A 20,082-nucleotide genomic window follows, 5' to 3' on the forward strand; every position below is an offset into this window, starting at 1 on the left:
AGAATAATCCACCAAACTCAGTTTGATAGTTTAACCTCAGGCTGGGCGATGCCCTTCCAACATTTTTATACAAATATATTAACAAGCAAAACAAACATCCAAGCTAAAACAGATGTCAGCTAATACAAATGCATCAAGCCATAGTACGTCATGGTAAGAGATGTAGGTTCAAGTCTGGCTTGCAACAATGCCTCAATCCTACACATGCAGCAAATAAATACTGCAAGCTCATTATTAAGTGATATTATGACTTTTATATCTAGATCTGTGTCTTGGCTCTGTAGCTTCCACAGTTGCCAACTGATGGCTGGTACACTGAATTTCATTCATGCCAAATCTTCTATTTTTCACTGTAATATGAATCTTAAAACTTGAACTTGCCACGTGCGTCTCTCTTATACAGTGTGTGCATCTTTCAGCTCTCAGCTGAAGCAGTGCATTAGTTAAATATTTACAATAAGATGAGCTGTAGATACATAGAAGCATTCATGTTGTTACAGTATAATCTTGAAACAACAATCATCTGACCAAATGAATTGTTGATTGTTCTTCAGTATGAACAACTTGCTTTTTACAAGAGGCCCAGGGAAGTCATTTCATTCTCAGAAGTACTGACCTTTCAAGGAAACTGATAGCAGGAGGGTTGGCTGGTTTATGCATGCTTTACGGTCTCCCAATGTCTGATGTAATCAAAACATTGCACAGCCATTGCTCACATTATGCTCTTCTCTTTCACGTTTCATTACTGACCTCAGTGCAGTGTCTGGACCTGCGTCATTAATAACAAATGCTGTCAAATATGCATCCTAGTCTATATTACTACAATTGGTTCAAGTGCAGTCAATCGAAAGACGTCAATTCCACATGCAGTAGGCTACTTGTTGTCATTAATAGTCTCAATCAGTTTCAGTAATGAGTATGAGATTTTTAAAACTGTGCTAAAAAATTGTGATGGGTCATGAAGTAGTCTAATAAAAAAATCTCTTTATTTCTCGTCACGTGTTCAAAAGGACTTTTAGTTTGCATTTTGCTTTCATTGTTTTCATTTCCCTTCCTGTGTTTGTTGCCATGGTTTTTGATTATGTTCACATTACATTTACATTTAGACATTTAGCAGATGCTTTTATCTGAAAGAACAATGGAAGCAATCAAAATCAACAAAAGAACAATAAAAAAAAAAGTTCACATCTGTCTTGTTTAGTTGCACATTTTGTATTTAACGCCCTGTGTTTCACTTCATCCTTTGTTGGTCATTAAGTGTTCTTGGCTAAGTGGTTTCGTTTGTGTTACCTGTCTGGCTGGTCTCCTTCTTGGATTATCATCTTATTTCAATAAAACCTGCACTTAGAACAATAGCAAGACAAGTCTGAGAACAGCAGCTAAGAAATCTATCAATAAAGGTCATATAACACCAGGCGATACAATCCAACATCACAGTTTGAAGTAAACAAACAGCTCAGAATGTGTACAAGCAAATGCCAATAACAAGGTTACGGGCAGAAACGCCGGTGCATTTCACACAGCACTTCAGTGGTGAATAACAGCAAAATAAACCCACAATCTTCCCCTGCTGCTCATCCACCCACAGTGTGACCACTTCAGCAACACAAACACAACTGCAGCATGCTGAGGGACTGATGACGCCTAATGAATGATCAGAGGATTTCTGCATTCAAACCTCATGCAACAAAATTAGAAATATCCATTTCTGCTTTGTAACAAAGACTTGGCAGTTTTCTACAAAGAGATGGACAGAGGATGCTAAGTTGAAGTTGCAGGCTTGCTTGGACTGTACAAATTGGAGTGTGTTTGAAACAGCAGCTGCCAATTTTGATGAGTATACGGAGACTGTTACGGCATATATATACTGTACGTTTTTGCAAAAATATGTGTATTCCTTCCGTTGTTTGTAGGAAATTTAATAATGATAAACAATGGTTTTCTACTAAAGAGCTTATAGAAGAGAGGAGACAGGGCATTATACAACAAGGCTAGATACATCTTAAAGGAGAAGTCCACTTCTAGAACCAAAAATTACAGATCGTACTTCAGTCGTAAAGAAATTTTTTTTTTTTGGGAAAACATTTCAGGATTTTTCTCCATATAATGAACTGACATGGTGCCCCATGTCACACCCCTGTGGACTGTTTAGTTTGGTTTCTCCCTCTTGTGCCCATATTTGGTCGTTCCTGTTTCCTGTCCTCGTTTAGTCATCATTAGTTTACCTTGTATCACCTGTGCCTTAATTTAGTTCATCGTTATCACTTATCACCTGTCTTTAGAAAGTTGCATTCTGTTCAGTGTTTGGGGTCCGGTCTCATCAATGTATGTGTGTATCTCCTCTCCTCCTGTGGATTTACCCGTTTTGGAATTATCTGTGGAATATAATAAAGACTTTATCTTTGACCTTCGTCTTCGTTCGCCCCCTCCCTTGCACGGTACGTGACAGAGGACCGGACCAGTTTAATTATGGAGGTTGCCGCTCGCTTCTCTGCCTTAGCCTACAGAAATCTCCCATTCGTGGAGTACGCCCAGGAGTTCTGCGGGCTGGCCACTATGTCGTCGCTGGACAACGCCATGCTCAACTCTCTGTTCTGGATTGGGGCGAATTACTACCGTCCTGTGGACCTCCCAGACACCACAAGACTGAGCTGGAGGAAAGGGATCCTCTGGTGTCTGGAGAGCATCCGGCCCCAATCCAGAACCAGCTCACCGGCCGTCCCAGACCGAGAACCGCCAGCTGCGGCTCACTCAAACCCGCCGGCTGCCGCTCGCTCAGGACCGCTGGCCTCTCATGTGGTAAGCCACCTTAACATTGAGGACATTATGGACCTGGCGCTCCCCATGGGGTTTGATGCCCCTATCCTCTCTCCTTCTCCTTCGTCTCCGCTGGTCCCGCCCAGCCCTCCTACGTCTCCGCTGGTCCCGTCCAGCCCTCCAGCGCCCACTCCAAAGCCAAAACCTCCTGAGCCCGCTCCTTCCGAGCACCCTCCAAAGCACCCTCCAGTGCCAGCACTTCCAGAGCGCTCACCTCCTGAGCGCCCTCCAGAGCCCGCACCTCCTGAACTGTCCCAGGCCTGTAGAACCCTAATTTCCCCCAAGAAAAGTTTTTTTTTTTTTTTTGGGGGGGTCCATATGCCTGAACCGCCTGCTCCGCCATGGCTTCCCAAACTGCCTGCTCCGCCATGGCTTCCCGATCTCCCTGATCTGCCATGGCTCCCTGCTCTACCATGGCCTCCCGAACTGTGTGATCCGCCATGGCTTCCTGATTTGCCCTGGAGGCCTTTCTACTCTCCGCCCTGTGTCTGCCCTGCACCAGCCCTGCACCAGCCTCCAGGGCGGCCACCCCCACTCCCCAGTGGATATGTTACGGTGCGAGACGCGCACTGTTTAATTTGGTTTCTTCCTCTTGTGCCCATATTTGGTCGTTCCTGTTTCCTGTCCTCGTTTAGCCATCATTAGGTTACCTTGTATCACCTGTGCCTTAATTTAGTTCATCGTTATCACCTGTCTTTATAAGTTGCATTCTGTTCAGTGTTTGGTGTCCAGTCTCAATGTATGCGTGTATCTACTGTCCTCCTGTGGATTTACCTGTTTTGGAATTATCTGCGGAATACAATAAAGACTTTATCTTTGACCTACGTCTTCGTTCGCCCCTTCCTCGCACGATATGTTACACCCCGAGTTTTAACTTCCAAAATGCAGTTCAGATGCGGTTTCAAACGATCCCAAATGCGGTTGTAAACAATCCTAGCCAAGAAAGTAGGATCTTATCTAGCAAAACGATCTGTTATTTTAATTCAAAAAATACATTTGAAATACTTTTTATTCTCAAATGCTCGTCTTGTCTTGCTGTCCCTGAACTCTGTGTATTGTGGTTCAAGACAGTTAGGGTGTTGAAAAACTCAAAAAATCATTCTACATCACTGCAGAAGTACTGACCCAGTCTTTGCAAAGTGAACATGCAAAAAAGATCAAACACCCTTAACTAAAAAGGTAAACTAGCGATATAGGACAATTTTGAAGTTGAGGGAGAACATGAGAGAACATGAGATGGGAGTTTTTCGACATACCCTAACTGTCATGAACCGGATAAAAACAGAGTTCAGGCTGATTACTTTAACTGTTTCCTTATACCAGCAAAATCAACAGAAAACATTGTCATTTACTGTCTTGTTAATAATGCATCACTGTAAAAGTTCTTTTGTAAAATAAAGAACACAAATAGGATGTCGCTTGAGTTTCCTTGCTGTCACAAAATGAACTGCAACTCAGCATATATAGGCTACGTTACATGTCGCACTGTTTTTTCACTTGTTTATCTGATAATTAAATCATATATATATTAAGTATTTATTTTGTAGCCTATGTACTGCATTGTAATAAATTTCGCTTTCGCCAACCTAGGGACGCTAATTAAGGCAGTGAATTTAACTTTCGCCAACCTTGGGAGGTGAAATAGGGTAGTGATGGGTACTCCTGTCACAGCTGACGTTATGATTCTCGGATCACGTGTCAATTAATGTGTGGTTATGAGTACATCACATAAGAAAGATTGGTGAGATCTCTAACTTGTAGAACCTCTTACTGTATTATCAACACAAGGAAGACACACGGTGTAATAAAATAGATTTTATTAACAAAAGATAGACAAGAGTAATCAACAACTACTACATGAACACCATGAATGAAAAAGAAATAAAGTGCATAAGATGCATAAAATGCAAGTGATTATGTTGGGAGTTGCTATGTCAGAGCTACGTTACCTAGAAAGATAAACTGTTGCAACTCTGAAACAAATAAGGTGAAGAACCTTATTATGCATCAAACAAATACGTGTAAGATTTGTTATCAACTGCAATCAGCTATATAATACCTAATGTAAATTAGAAAATCATATACTGATAATATACAACAATGCCAAGGTCTCTGGAAGAGGTTTGGAAGTGATATTTACATTCGCTGTGGTTGAGTGAGCAGTCCGGTGGCAGTGACTTCTTCCACTGGTTGCGCTGGTGGCAGTACAGTGGGAAAAGGAGCAGGAATCCGTTTTGACAGCCTTGAAGATGAAGCACTGTAGGATGCTGATCTCCTGGAGCACCAAGGGTCCTAAGATCTGGAACACGCAGATGTGGCCCTGGAGTAGGTGCTGAAGGTCCTTAGCTTGGAACACGCAAGCTAAAGTACCTGAAGTGAAGGTTTGCTCGCCGGAGCTTAGCCTTGTTGCAAATGTCTGTGTCTCTTCTGCCTCTCCGGGCTAGAGACTCAGAACTTAGTCAATCCGCTTCTCTCTAGGATGGAGACTCAGGACGCTGCATCTGTTGTTGTCTCACTGGACGAAGACTCTGAACGTAGATTATCTCTACCCTCGCAGGCTGGAGGCTCAGAACGTGGTCGTATCTGTTGCTGCCTCAAAAGCTGGAGACTTGGACTCGGTATCTGTTATTGTCTCACCTTTGCAGGCTGGAGACTCAGAACGGAGGGGTTTCTGCTATTGTCTCACCCTCGTCGCAGTGCTCAGACTCAGAACAGAGGTTGTACCTGCTACTGTCTCACCCTGACGGGTGGCAGACTCAGAACAAGGAGTGTCTTTTGGAAGGGTACCTTTATCCCTTTCTGATGAGGAGGAAATTGCAATTTGGCGCTTCTCCATTTCCGTGCTATGATTGGCTGGTTCCATCAGAGTGGGGGGGACACATGGTTGCCCACCCTTCTTTCCTCCTGTGGAATTTATTTGCATAGTCCAAACACAGGATTAGAAAAGTGTCACTAAAGTTTTACTGGTGCATTTATCACTTTCCAAACCATTACCATAATGCATTTGCCAATGTTACGTCCAAACATGATGGGAAAAGATTGAACTGTCATGCATGCATTCATTTATCCATTAACAGCTAAGTTTGTGTAAGATGTTGCACTACACATTGCTGTCACAAGGAGTACTTATTTCTCTGAATAAGTATAAGATGTGTGTGTTGTAGTGTGCATCAGATTTAAGGTTTGAAAACAGTTAAGAATGGATTTGGATGGATCTCCATGATCTCTTTTAGTTTCACCCACTGCTGCTGCATCTGGAGGTCCTAAGGAATTTTTATGGTCAGTCACAGACCAAACCCTTAGGAATCAGTCTCAAGGTGGGTGAAGGGCACAAACTGCATTTTGACCAATAGGAAGTTCTGTCCTTCCCGGGCTTTGTACCAAAGGTGGTCGTCTTGTGCTCTAAGAGATGTCTGGCTGTTATCCTGGCATCTTCATCTGATGGCGTTGGACAGTTTGTTTATGTTAGTTCACCAAGATCCAATCAAAATGTAGCAAACCTCTGTCCACTATTGTGGTCAGGGAGGGCCCCACCAATAAACTGGGCCCTGGAATGTGCTGTCCACTACAGCATATTATATATATATATACATATATATAAGAGAGAGTAGTGAGAATGGCAGAACACATTATTGGGACTGATTTACCTTTCCTGCAAGATCTCTATTTATCAAGGGTTAAGAAACTGGTTCAGGGGATTGTTCGTGATCCTTTACATCCTGCATTCAATCTTTTCAGACTTCTACCTTCTGGAAGGCGTTATAGTCTGGTTAAAATGAGAACTACCAGATTTCAGAAAAAAAATTCCAGTAGCTATAAAGATTCTAAATTCCACCATGTAATTTCTGTGAATACTGTATTACTGTAATTTTGTATGCTGTAAAAGTTTTGTTGTTGTTGTTCCTGTTTTGTGTGTGTGTGTGGGAGGCCTCATACCGGCAAAAAATTCCTTGTATCTTATGCATACCTGGGCAATAAATGTTGTTGTTGTTGTTGTTGTTGACATCATTCTAACTTGAAAGGCAGTTACTTTAATGTTGATTTGTTTATATCCTACGGAATATTTACATATGGGACTTACTAAAAATACTGTGGCCGTACAATGGTGATGCATCAGATGCCATGGTATACTATTTGCACATCAGTGGACAAGACTCTATTATGTTACATACAAGAGCAAAAACATTAAGCAATGTGAAAATACAGTACAGAGCTGAATGTGTGCCGAACAAGTAAAGACAAGAAAAACGATCACAGACTGGTGTGCGGTCACAGGTGTATTTATGCTACACTTGTGTTGTGCTATTCTTATGTTAGACTTCAAATGCAGCTTATCCAATAAGAAAAACAGAACCATCTGTTTTATAATATTATTTTTACTGTTGAGTCTTTTGCTTTGCTTGAGCCTTTGCTTGAGTCTTTTTTCTTTTTGCTTGAGTTGAACGATGTCAAGTTGCCAAACTTCTTTTGGTTTGTGAAAAAGAAAATAATTATATGAGATCTTGGATATGTGAAGTACTTAATTTACTGGTTTATCCAGAACAGGCATTACAGTATTCAATGATTTCCACATTTGCTAAAGCATTTTGACATTACTCTAAGGCGCTTCAAATGACACCATGGTACTTCTGTGATGCAAAAGAAGAAAATCAGAGAGAAGGATGAGCAACTGCAACTGCAAGAAAAGAGAGTTTCTCAAGAGAAGAGTCAAACGTGTTACTCCGCAAATGTTTAAAATGTAACAAGTTGATGAGCTTGTTTGTCTTTACGCAAACCAGCGAGCCATGACTGAGACCAAAGACAGAAGGACAATGGAAGCAAATAGACTACGAAACGATTTTTAATAGTTCAGGGAGCATCTAAGTAATGTGAGTACAGATCTGTTATTGCATGCACATATTTTTCAGTGTCAAAGCAGATGTTAACAAGGCAGTTGTTGTTTTTACAATACATGTACAAGAGACGTTATTGTTTAAAACATTGAACTATTAGTTAAATAAACACTTGTAGATATAAACTATTCCTTTTTCCATGTAACAAACCACAAGCACTCCAGTAAATCAGGTATCGTTTTGAGAAGTATAGCCAACTAGCAGAAATTAGTAATCATGCAACCCTTAATCGTACCTAGATGATTATGTACCATTCAATGCCCATAATTCATACAAATTGTCATGGGTTGTAGGAAAACTCACCAATCATTCACCAAAAATTGAGTGTTCTTGCTTATGTGTGTGCTATTTAAGAAAAAGTTTTTCTCACTGCAGAAGAATCCTTTCTTTCTTTCTTCAAAAAAAGTGTAAAGCCAAGTGTGCTATTCTCAAAACCAGTTTAAACTACAGTATGGTGTGGTACCTTCATAAGTCTCCAGGAGTCATGTCAGTGAATCTAAGTAAATACGGTCATGATGGGTCTGTCACATACTGGGTGGTATTTGGTCTGATTTCATCAGAAGCGGCATATGGTTGTAGTGTTGGGCGATACGCTCAATTTTCACATCGTCCTATTGTCAGCCTGTGAGATCGCCGATACACGATATTATCGTGCTCATTTATTTAATTAATTACTTGGTTTCATTAAAGGAAAGTGAACCAACACCAGCATAATGCTAAAAGCAGCCTAATGTTTTCAATATGACTTAATTTGTGTTTAACATGATAACAGTTTAATAGAAACATTGTAAGTTACTAATGCTTACGTTTCCTTAGTTATTCAAAAAGCACAAAAAACAGCTACAGAAAATGAGCGAAGAACATTAACATAATGGCTAGCCTAGCCTAGCCTAGCCTAGCGCGAGTTTATGCACTTTAAAAACACTCCCGGTACCATAGGTGAATAGAATAGTTGCATCACTGTATGATGAATAAATCTCTAACCCCTTATTTACACTGCACATGTCTGTGGTCTGTGGCGCAAAGGGGTTACTTTCCCCTCCTTGCTGAATGTGCTGAATTTGCAAGCATCAGCAACTGCACGCAATCGCAGATTGCATGCTTCCCACCCAGAAACAAACACCCCCTACCGCTCACCGTGATCTGTGCCCCGAGTAGAAATTTAAATGGCACCTGATGGAGGTGTCCTGGCACCGTCTCTGTGATGCGGCCAATCTTGTCAGTGCTTGTGTTTATACCAGCCAACTCGCGGCAATTTTCTGAAGCGCCCCAGAAGCTGCTCTCTGCACTGCATAGCTAAAGTTAGGCGCCTAGTCTATTTTTGACGGATGATAATAATAATCATCTTGCTATCGTCAAAGGCATCAGCAACAGGCGATATCTCTGACTATCTTCAATACGCGTCGAATATTGTCTATCGGCACAACCCTACATGGTTGAAATATTTTGTATTAACCAGAGCCTTTTAACCACAGTACTGCATTCAGAGACAAAAACAGCTAATGCAAGAGAGATAAAAAATGCTTTTCTGTGCAAGCCTCTGGGATTAAAAGCAAGGCGATCTGACAGAGAGAGTGAGAGCGAGACAGTAAGATGTATGAGCAGGCGGCAGGGTTCATGGACCAGCCATCTGTGCTTTCACTGACCTCGTCTAGCCACAGTGCTTAGTGCTTTGACATTTTTATCTCTCAACAAACACAAACTATAAATCTATGAATATGAGTCTGCAAGTCTTAACAGTCTCATATAACTCAGACATGGGTTTTATTAAAGAATACTCCACAAAAAAAGTGACGATTCTGTCATCATTTACTGATGCCATTCCAAACCTGCATGCATGTCATTCTGCTGAGGAACACAAAAGATAGTTTGAAGAATGTTCGTAACAGTTTGATACAGAATTTTTTATCTATACTATGGAGATCAACTGGAACCTGTTCCACAGAATGAGAAAAGCATACAGGTTTGGAATGTCCAAAGGTAAATAATGACAGAATATTCCATTTTGGGGTGAACTAATTTTTTACGACATATTTTACTCCACAGCATGCAAGTGCTGTTTTTAAAAAAATATATAGGCTATATATAAAAAGCTTAAATGTTTGAAAGTACACTCTTAACATCAGTCCGTCAAGCATTATAATATTAAGGTATTATAATTAGGGGTCGACCGATATGTGTTTTTCAGGGTCAATGCTGATACCGATTATTGCAGATCAAGTAGACCGATAACCAATACTTTGAACCGATATATATGTCTGGTGTAAAAAATGAAAATTAAAGGAGAACACCACTTTCAGAACAACAATTTACAAAAAATTGACTTACCCCCTTATCATCCAAGATGAGTTCATGTCTTTCTGTCTTAGATCGTGAAGAAATGATGGTTTTTGAGGAAAACATTTCAGGATTTTTCTCCATATAATGGACTGATATGGTGCCCTGATTTTGAACTTCCAAAATGCAGTTTAAATGCGGCTTCAAACGATCCCAAATGCGGTTGTAAACGATCCCAGCCGAGAAAGAAGGGTCTTATCTAGCGAAACGATAGGTCTTTTTTTATTTTTTGGAAAATAAAAATTTGTTTACTTTATAAGCACAAAAGCTTGTGTAGCGCAGGCTCTGGGACGAGCGTCCACGTTTCAAAATTGAATTATTTTATCAGCGAATCGGTATTGAAAATGACCGATACCAATAATCATGAAAATGCCTAATATCGGCACTGATAATCAGTTGACCCCTAATTATAATATTATGGTGCCCATAATAACCATTTATGAATGCATATTTGTCATTTTAAATGAACTTAAGATTAGTGCTGGGGCTTAAGATATTGTTGGTCTTTCAGTGTTTCTTTTAAAAAGGGAGGAAAAAACGAACAATAATACTGATAAAATAATAATTATTATTATTATTTATTACACGCATACCTGTAGCCCAAAAAGGAAAGTGCATAATGCTAGAAGTGACCTGTGAACACAAACTAAATAAAAACTATAGTATACTACAAATGCAATGTAAGTGGCTTTGAATAAAAACACTTGCCAACATGCAATATTGTAAATGTACTTACTATAGTAAGTACATAGTATTTACATGCATAGTTCTGAAACAGACAATCAATGAAAAGCAGCCAACAGGTGTCTAGCATTAACAAACATGGGAACTACTTTAACTACTTCTACTGTGTAAAAAGTATTCCAGGATGCCCTTCCCGAAGTTGGCTGAGAGGCTGCCCAGAATGAGCAGAGCTGGAATCAGACCTGCCCTTGCCCCAAAACCTAGCAGTCTGGAAAGGAGTGTTTTAGGGCGTCACAGGTGCACCACTGTTGTAAAGGCTGTCCCAAAATCAAACACATTTTAACAACAAAACACTGTACCAGGATTTCTTAGACGCAGCAGTCCCATTTTACAATCCCAGACAATTTAAGCAATTACAGTGACCTCTGGAGACTGACATTACTACTATAAACTACTCAGCACACATATGTAAGCAATGCATCACCCCGCACTCAAAGGTTAGCACACGCTCAGTAGAGTATTAAAGGTTTTATGGGAAACAAAGGACTCTTTTAGATTACTAGTCCAGGACATGCACATGAATGCTCAAATGTTAAAGAACCCATTAAACACATTTCCTATTGAGACAGGAAGATCAGTCATAAATGATTTGCTACTTGCTGTTGTTAGCTGTTGGTACAATAAATGTAGGGCCCTATGAAATCTGTTTTATTATTTCCCCACATTCCATTTAATTTTTTTACCCAAATGTTTTCCATTTTAATCTTTCTGGATTGAAATTAATTACATTAAATTTGAATAATTCCTTTCATTTTTGGCAAATGAAAAGCAAAAACTGCTGCATCACACAAAGAGATGCACAGCAAGGTGACTTAATGTTTAAATAGTCTTTTTGTGGTTTAATATTCCCAGACATTAGTCCATATCATAATTTGATTAAGTGCACAGCCATAATTTTGATTTAATCATCGAAATTTTGGCACATCCCATAACATTCTGCATTAAACAGTAAATTCCATTTTTATGACTACACAATTCTACGATCCTGTGTGCATTTTCCACACTGTGGAAATCATTGGGCCATTTGTGACCCTGGACCACAAAACCAGTCTTAAGTCGCTGGGGTATATTTGTAGCAATAGCCAAAAATACATTGTATGGGTCAAAATTATTGATTTTTCTTTTATGCCAAAAATCATTAGGAAATTAAGTAAAGGTCATGTTCCATTAAGATATTTTGTAAAATTCCCACTGTAATTATATCAAAACTTAAATTTCATAATTAAAGAATCACATGGAATTTACCACTCATGTGACTTACAACAACCACGCAGCAGACCTGAGCATCAATCAGGAAAGACGGCACCTTTCAAACTGAACTTCTCCAGCTAGAACTTGTTTAAAAGAAGTGCATTTCCTCACGTCTGTGCTGTCATTTAGCCTTTTAATCTCCTATTCAATAAAATGTTAGGTATTTGAAGTAAGTCCTTCAGTGTCTCCTAAATCTGTCCTAACTGATTCCAGCTTCTGTTAAGGCCAAGAACACGAATAATAAGCTGGCTAGGGGCTATGTTATCACCCAGCGCCCTCCAAACATTCTGGAAAGATAAGTCTCCGAATCATTTGAACATCTTTCAGCACAGGCATACACTTTGTGCGTCTCATATAGCAGAGAAAAGATCAATCTAAAACCAGCAACTGGCTCATGTCATTTAGAGCCTGAAAGCACAAAGAGAATTCCTGGGGATCAGGAAGCTTATTTCACTGGCACGGTCCTAGTCACAGAGTTTGTATGCAGTACATGCATTAGCACATACAGCACAACACGGCAGGATTTTTCCTGTGTACCATTCATGAGGAGCTGGCCTGTGGAAATAAATATGACACCACATAAAGGGAGGGGTGGACAGCACTTGGGAATCAAATCCGGATCTCATGCATCAAAACACGTGAAAGTGTTTTCAGTGGTTTCGAGAAAACTTTAATGACCAATAAAATGTGTCAGCACAAAAGAATCCCTCCAAAAAAAAAAAGGATGAATAAACTGTAAAAGTTAAAACTCAGTCTAGCTGTTTTGACTTTATTAGGAAAATCCTGTCTTTATAGAGCCACTACCCTTTACAAAAAAAATGTGGTACTTTTTTTGGACCAATTGGTGGGTTTTCTGATAAGGCTGTAGTGTGCGTTAGCGTGATAACAGTAACTGATTACAAACATCACAGACAAAGACTAAATTATCGATTAACACAGTAGTCAAACTTACTAGCTGACTAGTCAGCTGTTTGACCATCCTGACTTATTCTTACAACCAATAGTGTAAGAGGTGATTTGTTTGTAAGTGATATTAGATAAAACCTAAAAGCATAACATGCATTATGATTTTAATAATAATATTAAAATCATATAATCAAAATAGTTTCAGACTGAAAATCATCACAAATAAAATAGATGTAATCCATGCTTCACTCCTCTATGTAATATATAGATAGAAAAAATAACTATATTGCAAGGCTGTAACCACTGCTAAAAAAAAAAAAACCAAAAAAAAAAAAAAAAACCTAGATTTCTTTGGGGAGTTGGGGTGAAGCTGCTGTCATAAGGAAAATAAAAGAACCAGAGTCAGTTGTAATGTTATACATTTGAAGAATTTAAAATATGCACATGCACTCTTAATTGTATGCCTAATATGCCTAAACAGCTCTGTTAAAGTTTTTTTTGCTTCTCACATTCAATCAAGAATTACATTACATGAATTAGGCATGAATTAGACTACATAAACAATATAGGCTATTTCCAGTACAAAATGGTGAAATATGACAAAAAATTTGAATAGTTTGTATCACTTGATATTTCTGTGAAATATTTAACTACCTGCATCATACCGAACACACTTTTACCATTAAAATTGCCCACCTCAGGCACTGTATAATTGATGAGTGCTGAGGCAGACCAGCCTAAAATAATTGACTAATAAAAACAAATCAAATATTCAGGGAGACATTGTGGCCATATCTGAATTATTAGGGAGGACTTGACCCCTTCAAAGTCTATGGTGGTTACGGCCCTAATACGTTGTGATATATAACATTACAATGATGCAAATAATCACACACGATAATAATAATACTTTAACATAGCAGGACATCATATTTTGGTCCATCTGCCTACCCCTACTGTGACCCGTAAATTACAGTGAGAGCATATGGCAGTAATACAGAAGAGAAGGGCTGGTGAGAGGTCAGCTGTGCCAACAGAGCTGTGACGTGATGCAAGCCGTGCATTCACCATGAGGTGTTTGCCATTAATCTCTAAGAAAGAAGACAAACACTGGTATAGTCAATGCATAGAGAGCAGTGTTGAGATTCATTGCAGACACTGCTGAGAGTACATCCAACACCAGCTCAAAAGAAACAACACATTAAACATCCCATGCAAGACAAAATAGAGTTCTTTGAATTTCGATTCATGCTCATTTGCTTTAAAGCCATCTATATGCTAGTGTAGTCCTGAGTTTTTATCTGTACCCTCCCATTTCAGTCTATCAGTTTTGTATTTATTAATTTTCTAGAATCTTTTCTATAATCTTATCTAATCATATTATGTACTTAATAAATAGTTTTAATATACTGAACTGGTATATTTAAAATCTGCTAAATTGGAACATATCATTTTGCACTTAATGCACTTTAATTGTGCGGAAGTAGTGTTGAAGTCAAACTAAAGATATACTGACGTGACGTGCACAGGTAGTATTCCAAATAAAGTTTAATTATAATTTTTATATCATTAAGTCTCGAGTGATATGTCAGTAAATGCGTCAATAGACTTGAATTATACTTAGTATAAAATAAATGCATTTTAAATCTGTTACTTTTTTTACTAGGGTTTATATGTTCATGTACATGCATTTTTTTTCTGTTAGGCACTTTGCAAGCAACATAGTAACAACTCCTATATAGACAAAACATTTTATTTTTACTCTCTTTTTTGGTGCAAAAAAGCTTGGAAAAAAATTAAATAAAAAACGATTTAAAAAATATGATCCCTTTGACAAATACTGAAGAAAGACGTATAAATATGCTGTTTTGAGAGCGCAGTAATTTATGTCTGAATGAAAAGCAGGCCGCTTTTGAGGCTGGCTATCATGTGATTCACTCTCACCCTGAATGGCCCTGATTTGGAACATTTTCCCCGTCGAGAGACTCTCGCTGCCCTAGAACAGCCGGCTGCATGTAGATGTCAGAGCAGTTATGTAACACGCTTGCCTGCTCTCGTCCACTCTTCACTGTTCTCATTTTTCTTTCATAACACTCATCCTTCCATAATTGTATCCACTCTTTTCCTCTTGTTTGCTGTACAACATTAACCCGTGCAAACAAAAAAACCTCACATATTCTTTAACAGCAGCTGCTCCACAGTGTTTGGAATTTTTTGGTTTCCTTTTTACAACACCAGATTGCCCAGAATGATAAATTCCATCAGTATTGCTGATTTGAGCAAGTAACAGATGGAATTTATCAGTACTTTAAATTCAGACAGCCTTGGCATGTTGTGAATTCAAAAGACTGCTGTTAGATTCACACAGCAAAGCAACTAAATTTGCAATATGCAGTATAGCACAACCTCATTGTTTTTATTAACCAGTAACAAAATTTCCCAGAATATAAAGCTGGTATTTTTTTCCCGAAGTTCTTGTGACTTGCACACATGAACAGTTTTAATATCACAGCTGACTCCACATTATCATTTGCTCATGACTGGAACACTGTACTGATCAAGATCCTGGACAATTCATACTGTTTAAAGACTCAAACTTTGAATGTGAAGATTCGTCAAGCCGGTTTTCAAGTAATGTCATTGGTTGTAGCATGTCTCTAACTGATTGCAACAAGCAGCGGCGGTCCTGACTCACACAGTGCCCTAGGCGAGATCGGCCATTATTACTATTGTTATCCATCCCTCTCAATTTTTGGCCTCTAGTAGAGTTTTTTTCCATTTGCAGACAGATACGCTAAGTGCTATTTTTTTTTATTTATACAGTACACTTAGTTTTATATTGTATATTTATATGTATACAAATACTTACTGTATATATCATAATAGTTTTCATTTGGAAATTCAAAGAAAAGTGGTTTGTGCATTTTTTTGCACATTTAAAAACTTGAATTTGGACATGAATTGAGAAAATCAAATTTTCCCTGATCTTTTGACTGGTTAAGATGATACAGATCAATTGCTTCTTTGACCCGCCCACTGACGCATTAGTAAACTGACACACAGGAAAAATACAACAGGATCACTGGACTAAAAATAACATTATTTTCCAAAGGATCCTTGTATTAGAAAGGTGCCTGTTTATTTTCAAATACATGAAATACGTGAAACAAGCTCCTTTGGCAAACCAGTCGCAATTTGACACAGACCTTTACGGAAAGATATGCGAATGACATTTGCGCATCAGAAAATCAAGCCAGTGACATCATCAACTTCGTACTGCTCCTCTTAGCAGAATATGAATCATGATTAAATATGATTATATACAGAAAGCAATTAAAGAACGCTCCCTTTACTGTATAATCACTGGAGCTGTCAATCACTTCAAGTTCAGCGCGAGTCTATCAGCGATTTGAGTTCTGCATTTTCGCCAAAACAGCAGTTATAAACAGTGACAGTCTACACTGCCCAAGATAAAAATGGCCTTTTATATCTAAATTATGACAGTTTTTGGTTTTAGGCTTTTAAAATAAAAACAAGCAAGGCTTCGTAAAAAAGGCCAATTAAAGGTAAAGGTGCAAACTCATTGGTTGTGTACGCGACATGAACCAGTCAGCTTGTGCCAAGACGTATAAGGCTGTGAATAGCATCAGTTACGTTAACACACATCAGCCATGTAGAGTTTCATGAAAGAACTAGCCATATGACTAGCTATAGCTATATGGGTTTGCATAATATTAAAGCAATAAGCTATGAGATTGCCAAGCAACCTGCCACTAAAAATAATTCATCCAAAATTATCCTAAAGATGGAGTCATACCACAACTTTTCTATCAAACAAAATACCAAGGCCTTGTTTAATTAAATAAAAAAATAAAAATAAAAATAATAATAATAATAATACGAAAACTGTAACTGTAAATCACTAAACTGCCTCTTGTTCTTCATATTAGGGCTGGAACAATTCCTCGATTCTATAAAATTTTTAAAAATCTGATCGCATTTTGCCTGTGTTGAGTAATCTGCAAAATACCGGAAGTGTCGCATTCCATATATTAAACCCATTTAAAGTTCATAATAAAGCATAATGCTATTAAGAATTCATATAGAAATAAATATATCCGATGCAGATTTAATATATGTGCTTTAGTTATTCACATGTGTGTAGGTTACATACGTGCATCTCAGAGTGGCTCCGTTTACAGTACTGCTCCACAAACTCTTATTATTTTCATGTGTGGAGCGTCTCAAACTCCATCTCTGCATGTTGTTGTGAGTTTCGATTTATTGTAACGTTCATCTGGGAACGCAATGTGCGCTATTTCATCAGATTTGTAAGGTAAATCATTTATAACCCTATGCCGAAACAGGAGAATACAACATTAGCTTTCTAAATACACTAACTGTTCAACGCAATTTCAAAATAAAAGTTCACCACTGATCTATATACTGTAATTCTCTATTATAGATCAGTGGTTTAAACCCTCACTCTTTTACACATTTACACATTTTGTTTGTCCACATATTCAAGAAATTATAGTGGCTGTAGCGTTTCTATGATAAAGAAATGGCCCAATATTAAAGATTAAGTGGACTGGATATTAGAATTAAATGTTAATACTGACTGTATTAAACACGGATTGCGGAGTAAAGTGTAAAAATAATCGTCAGACCGTTGCCGCCCTCTGCAGGCATTTGTTTTAATGCGTAACGCACATTAGCTCTGTTGTTTATAATACATTATGTATTTTAACAGTTTGGTTCAATAAAACCATATGATTGTTTTTGATACTTTATTTAAACTAATTATTATTGCCTCATTGCTATTATATATGTATTTTAAGTCATTGTAAAGGCTATTGTTCACTTAAGTTTTTTATTGCTACAATTATAATTATCCGATTACTCAATTAATTGTCAGAATAATCCACAGATTACTTGATTATCAAAGTAATCGTTAGTGACAGCCCTACTTTATACTACCGCATTTTGGGGCATGGTTTAGAGGCAAAGAAACGCCTAGCAGATTCATTTAGAGTGGTGACTCGATCTATCTGTGCATTCAACATTTAAATGCAAACCTTCCAGCCAATCAGAATCAAACATGTAAGACAGACCACAGTGTAAGTGTAAGATACATAAAGCTACCATGGCCATTACTATTTCTACTATCAAACAGCCTAGCCCTTGCACAAGGAGCTGCTTGGAAAAAGATGGGCGCAGTCCAACGAAGGCGTGGAGAGCTCGTCTAATAGCCATGCGTGCCGCTCTATGCCAGGATTCCTTAATTCTGAATAAAAGCAAATACAATTTGAGAGCTATGGTGGAGAGGAAGAAACGTCACAATTTTTGATCTCCTTTGTTTTGCTTTATTTGATTTTGATTCATTCCAGGTTCCCTCTTACGTCATACTCTGCGGTTCCCTTGAGCATTTGCGCACATCCAAAACTGTGCTGATTTACCGAATGAAACGTAATTATATTTAAATGGAATGAAAGATATAGAATGCTTGCATTTGCCCAAGAGAAACATACTAACAAGAAACTGTTTGTAACCACAGGTGGAGAGCTATAGATCCCACCACACAATTATGCAAAGCTGTTTGCGAATGTTTGTTGAAACTATGGTTTTGGGAAATGTCAAATGGTTGCAATGTCTTATTAACAATAAAAACTTGAAACTTGTAACTACATAAGAATGAATAAATAATCACATAACTTTCATTAATAAAAATAGTTCATGAAATCATTTATGTTTCTTTAAGAAATCTGGCAAGATGGAATCACAGCATATGACAACAGCTGATGACAGACAGGACAAATTCACTTTAATCCCACTGCACACGTGTCCGCGTTTCCCACCACGACATGTGAGCTCCACAGAAGAGCTGACATTACACAACCGCAAACACACCAAAATAGATGACGATCACCTTACATTCTGCCTTACATCCCCCTAAACCATGTCATGAGAACTGCCTCCCTTGCTTTGCCCTAAAGAGAAAACAAGAAACACACATAAACATACATGCATATCTTATCTGAGTTTCCACCTTCATTTCTCTTTTAGCCCAAAGGGACAGCAGACAACTGCGAATATACAGTTATATATATGGTGGGGATACAAAACAATGTGAATATTGTGATGATTTTAATGTGCTTTTTTAATTCGCCCTTAAGCCATTACATTAGTTTAGACTTGGGCAAACAACAGCCAGCTGGCTGGATTTGGTCCTCCATGTGGTTTAATCCAGCCCGTGGATTATTTATCCTTAAAATGTTTGTTTTCCTCTGTTCAATAGCTCCATTATACTGCAATATGACCTAATGAGCCCCCACAAGTGTTGCCAGATCCAAACCACCCAGTCAGAGCATTAAACTTGTACATTTTGGAATTAGTCATCCCAATATTACAATCAGTTTGTTCAATCTGGCAACCATAAGCATGAATTCCAGTATGATACTCTGCTTAAAGAAATGTTCAGTACAACCACTGTGTATTCATTCACTAGGCAGCTTCTGATGTCGGGAGCTACTAAATAAATGCAGGTGTGACATATCCCAATCCCAAAGCAGAGACGGATGAACAATCCACAAATCTCACTTTTGATGCAGGCTGGAATTATAAATCTTACAGTGTTCGTTCATTTAGGCGGTAGGGTTTTTTTTCCCCCTCCATTTCTGTCATCTGATGAAGTCTGGATTCCTTGTCACTCTCGTCTTGCTTAGTTGAGGTTTAAAACACTTTATATTCAGTGAGATTATCGATTTGACTTCACTGACACTATCAGATAAGAACAAAATCTTTATAGTTATATTTGTTCAATAAATGATTTGTTGACATGTTATTGAATTGAATCGAATCGAATCACTGCAAGTCTCAGTGATAAACTTTAATTAAATCCAAACGCACATAAACACTGGTTGGCTCTAATTTAAATCACCACCTCCGTTTCTGATTGTGCAATTTTGAGTCCTGTGTAAATGCAGTTATTCCATCGATTTACAGCATTAAACAAAAAAAATATGCATGAAATCAAACATTTCACTGTTGCAAGGGTTTTTCCATTTTTTAGAATTTTTTTTTTTTTATAAATGTAGAGCATGTTAATTAAAAACTCACCAGAGAAGTAGAAAAG

At 38.2% G+C, this 20,082-nt stretch overlaps 1 protein-coding gene across 4 annotated transcripts in view; it reads right to left on the reverse strand.

Moving 5' to 3' along the window:
* The window catches only part of thrb (thyroid hormone receptor beta), a 117,782-nt gene that overhangs the window by 59,083 nt on the left and 38,617 nt on the right, over positions 1 to 20,082 (reverse strand). Inside the window, exon 2 of one of the 4 annotated variants that reach the window (XM_051137336.1) lies at positions 18,877 to 18,937. The exons of the other annotated variants lie outside the window; for them this stretch is intronic. The gene's annotated coding sequence lies outside the window, so the exon portion shown is untranslated. The remainder of the gene's footprint in view (positions 1 to 18,876; positions 18,938 to 20,082) is intronic. 4 annotated transcript variants of the gene reach the window in all.

This window comes from Labeo rohita, chromosome 19 (assembly GCF_022985175.1).
Source record: "Labeo rohita strain BAU-BD-2019 chromosome 19, IGBB_LRoh.1.0, whole genome shotgun sequence".
Classification (NCBI taxonomy): Eukaryota; Metazoa; Chordata; class Actinopteri; order Cypriniformes; family Cyprinidae; genus Labeo; species Labeo rohita.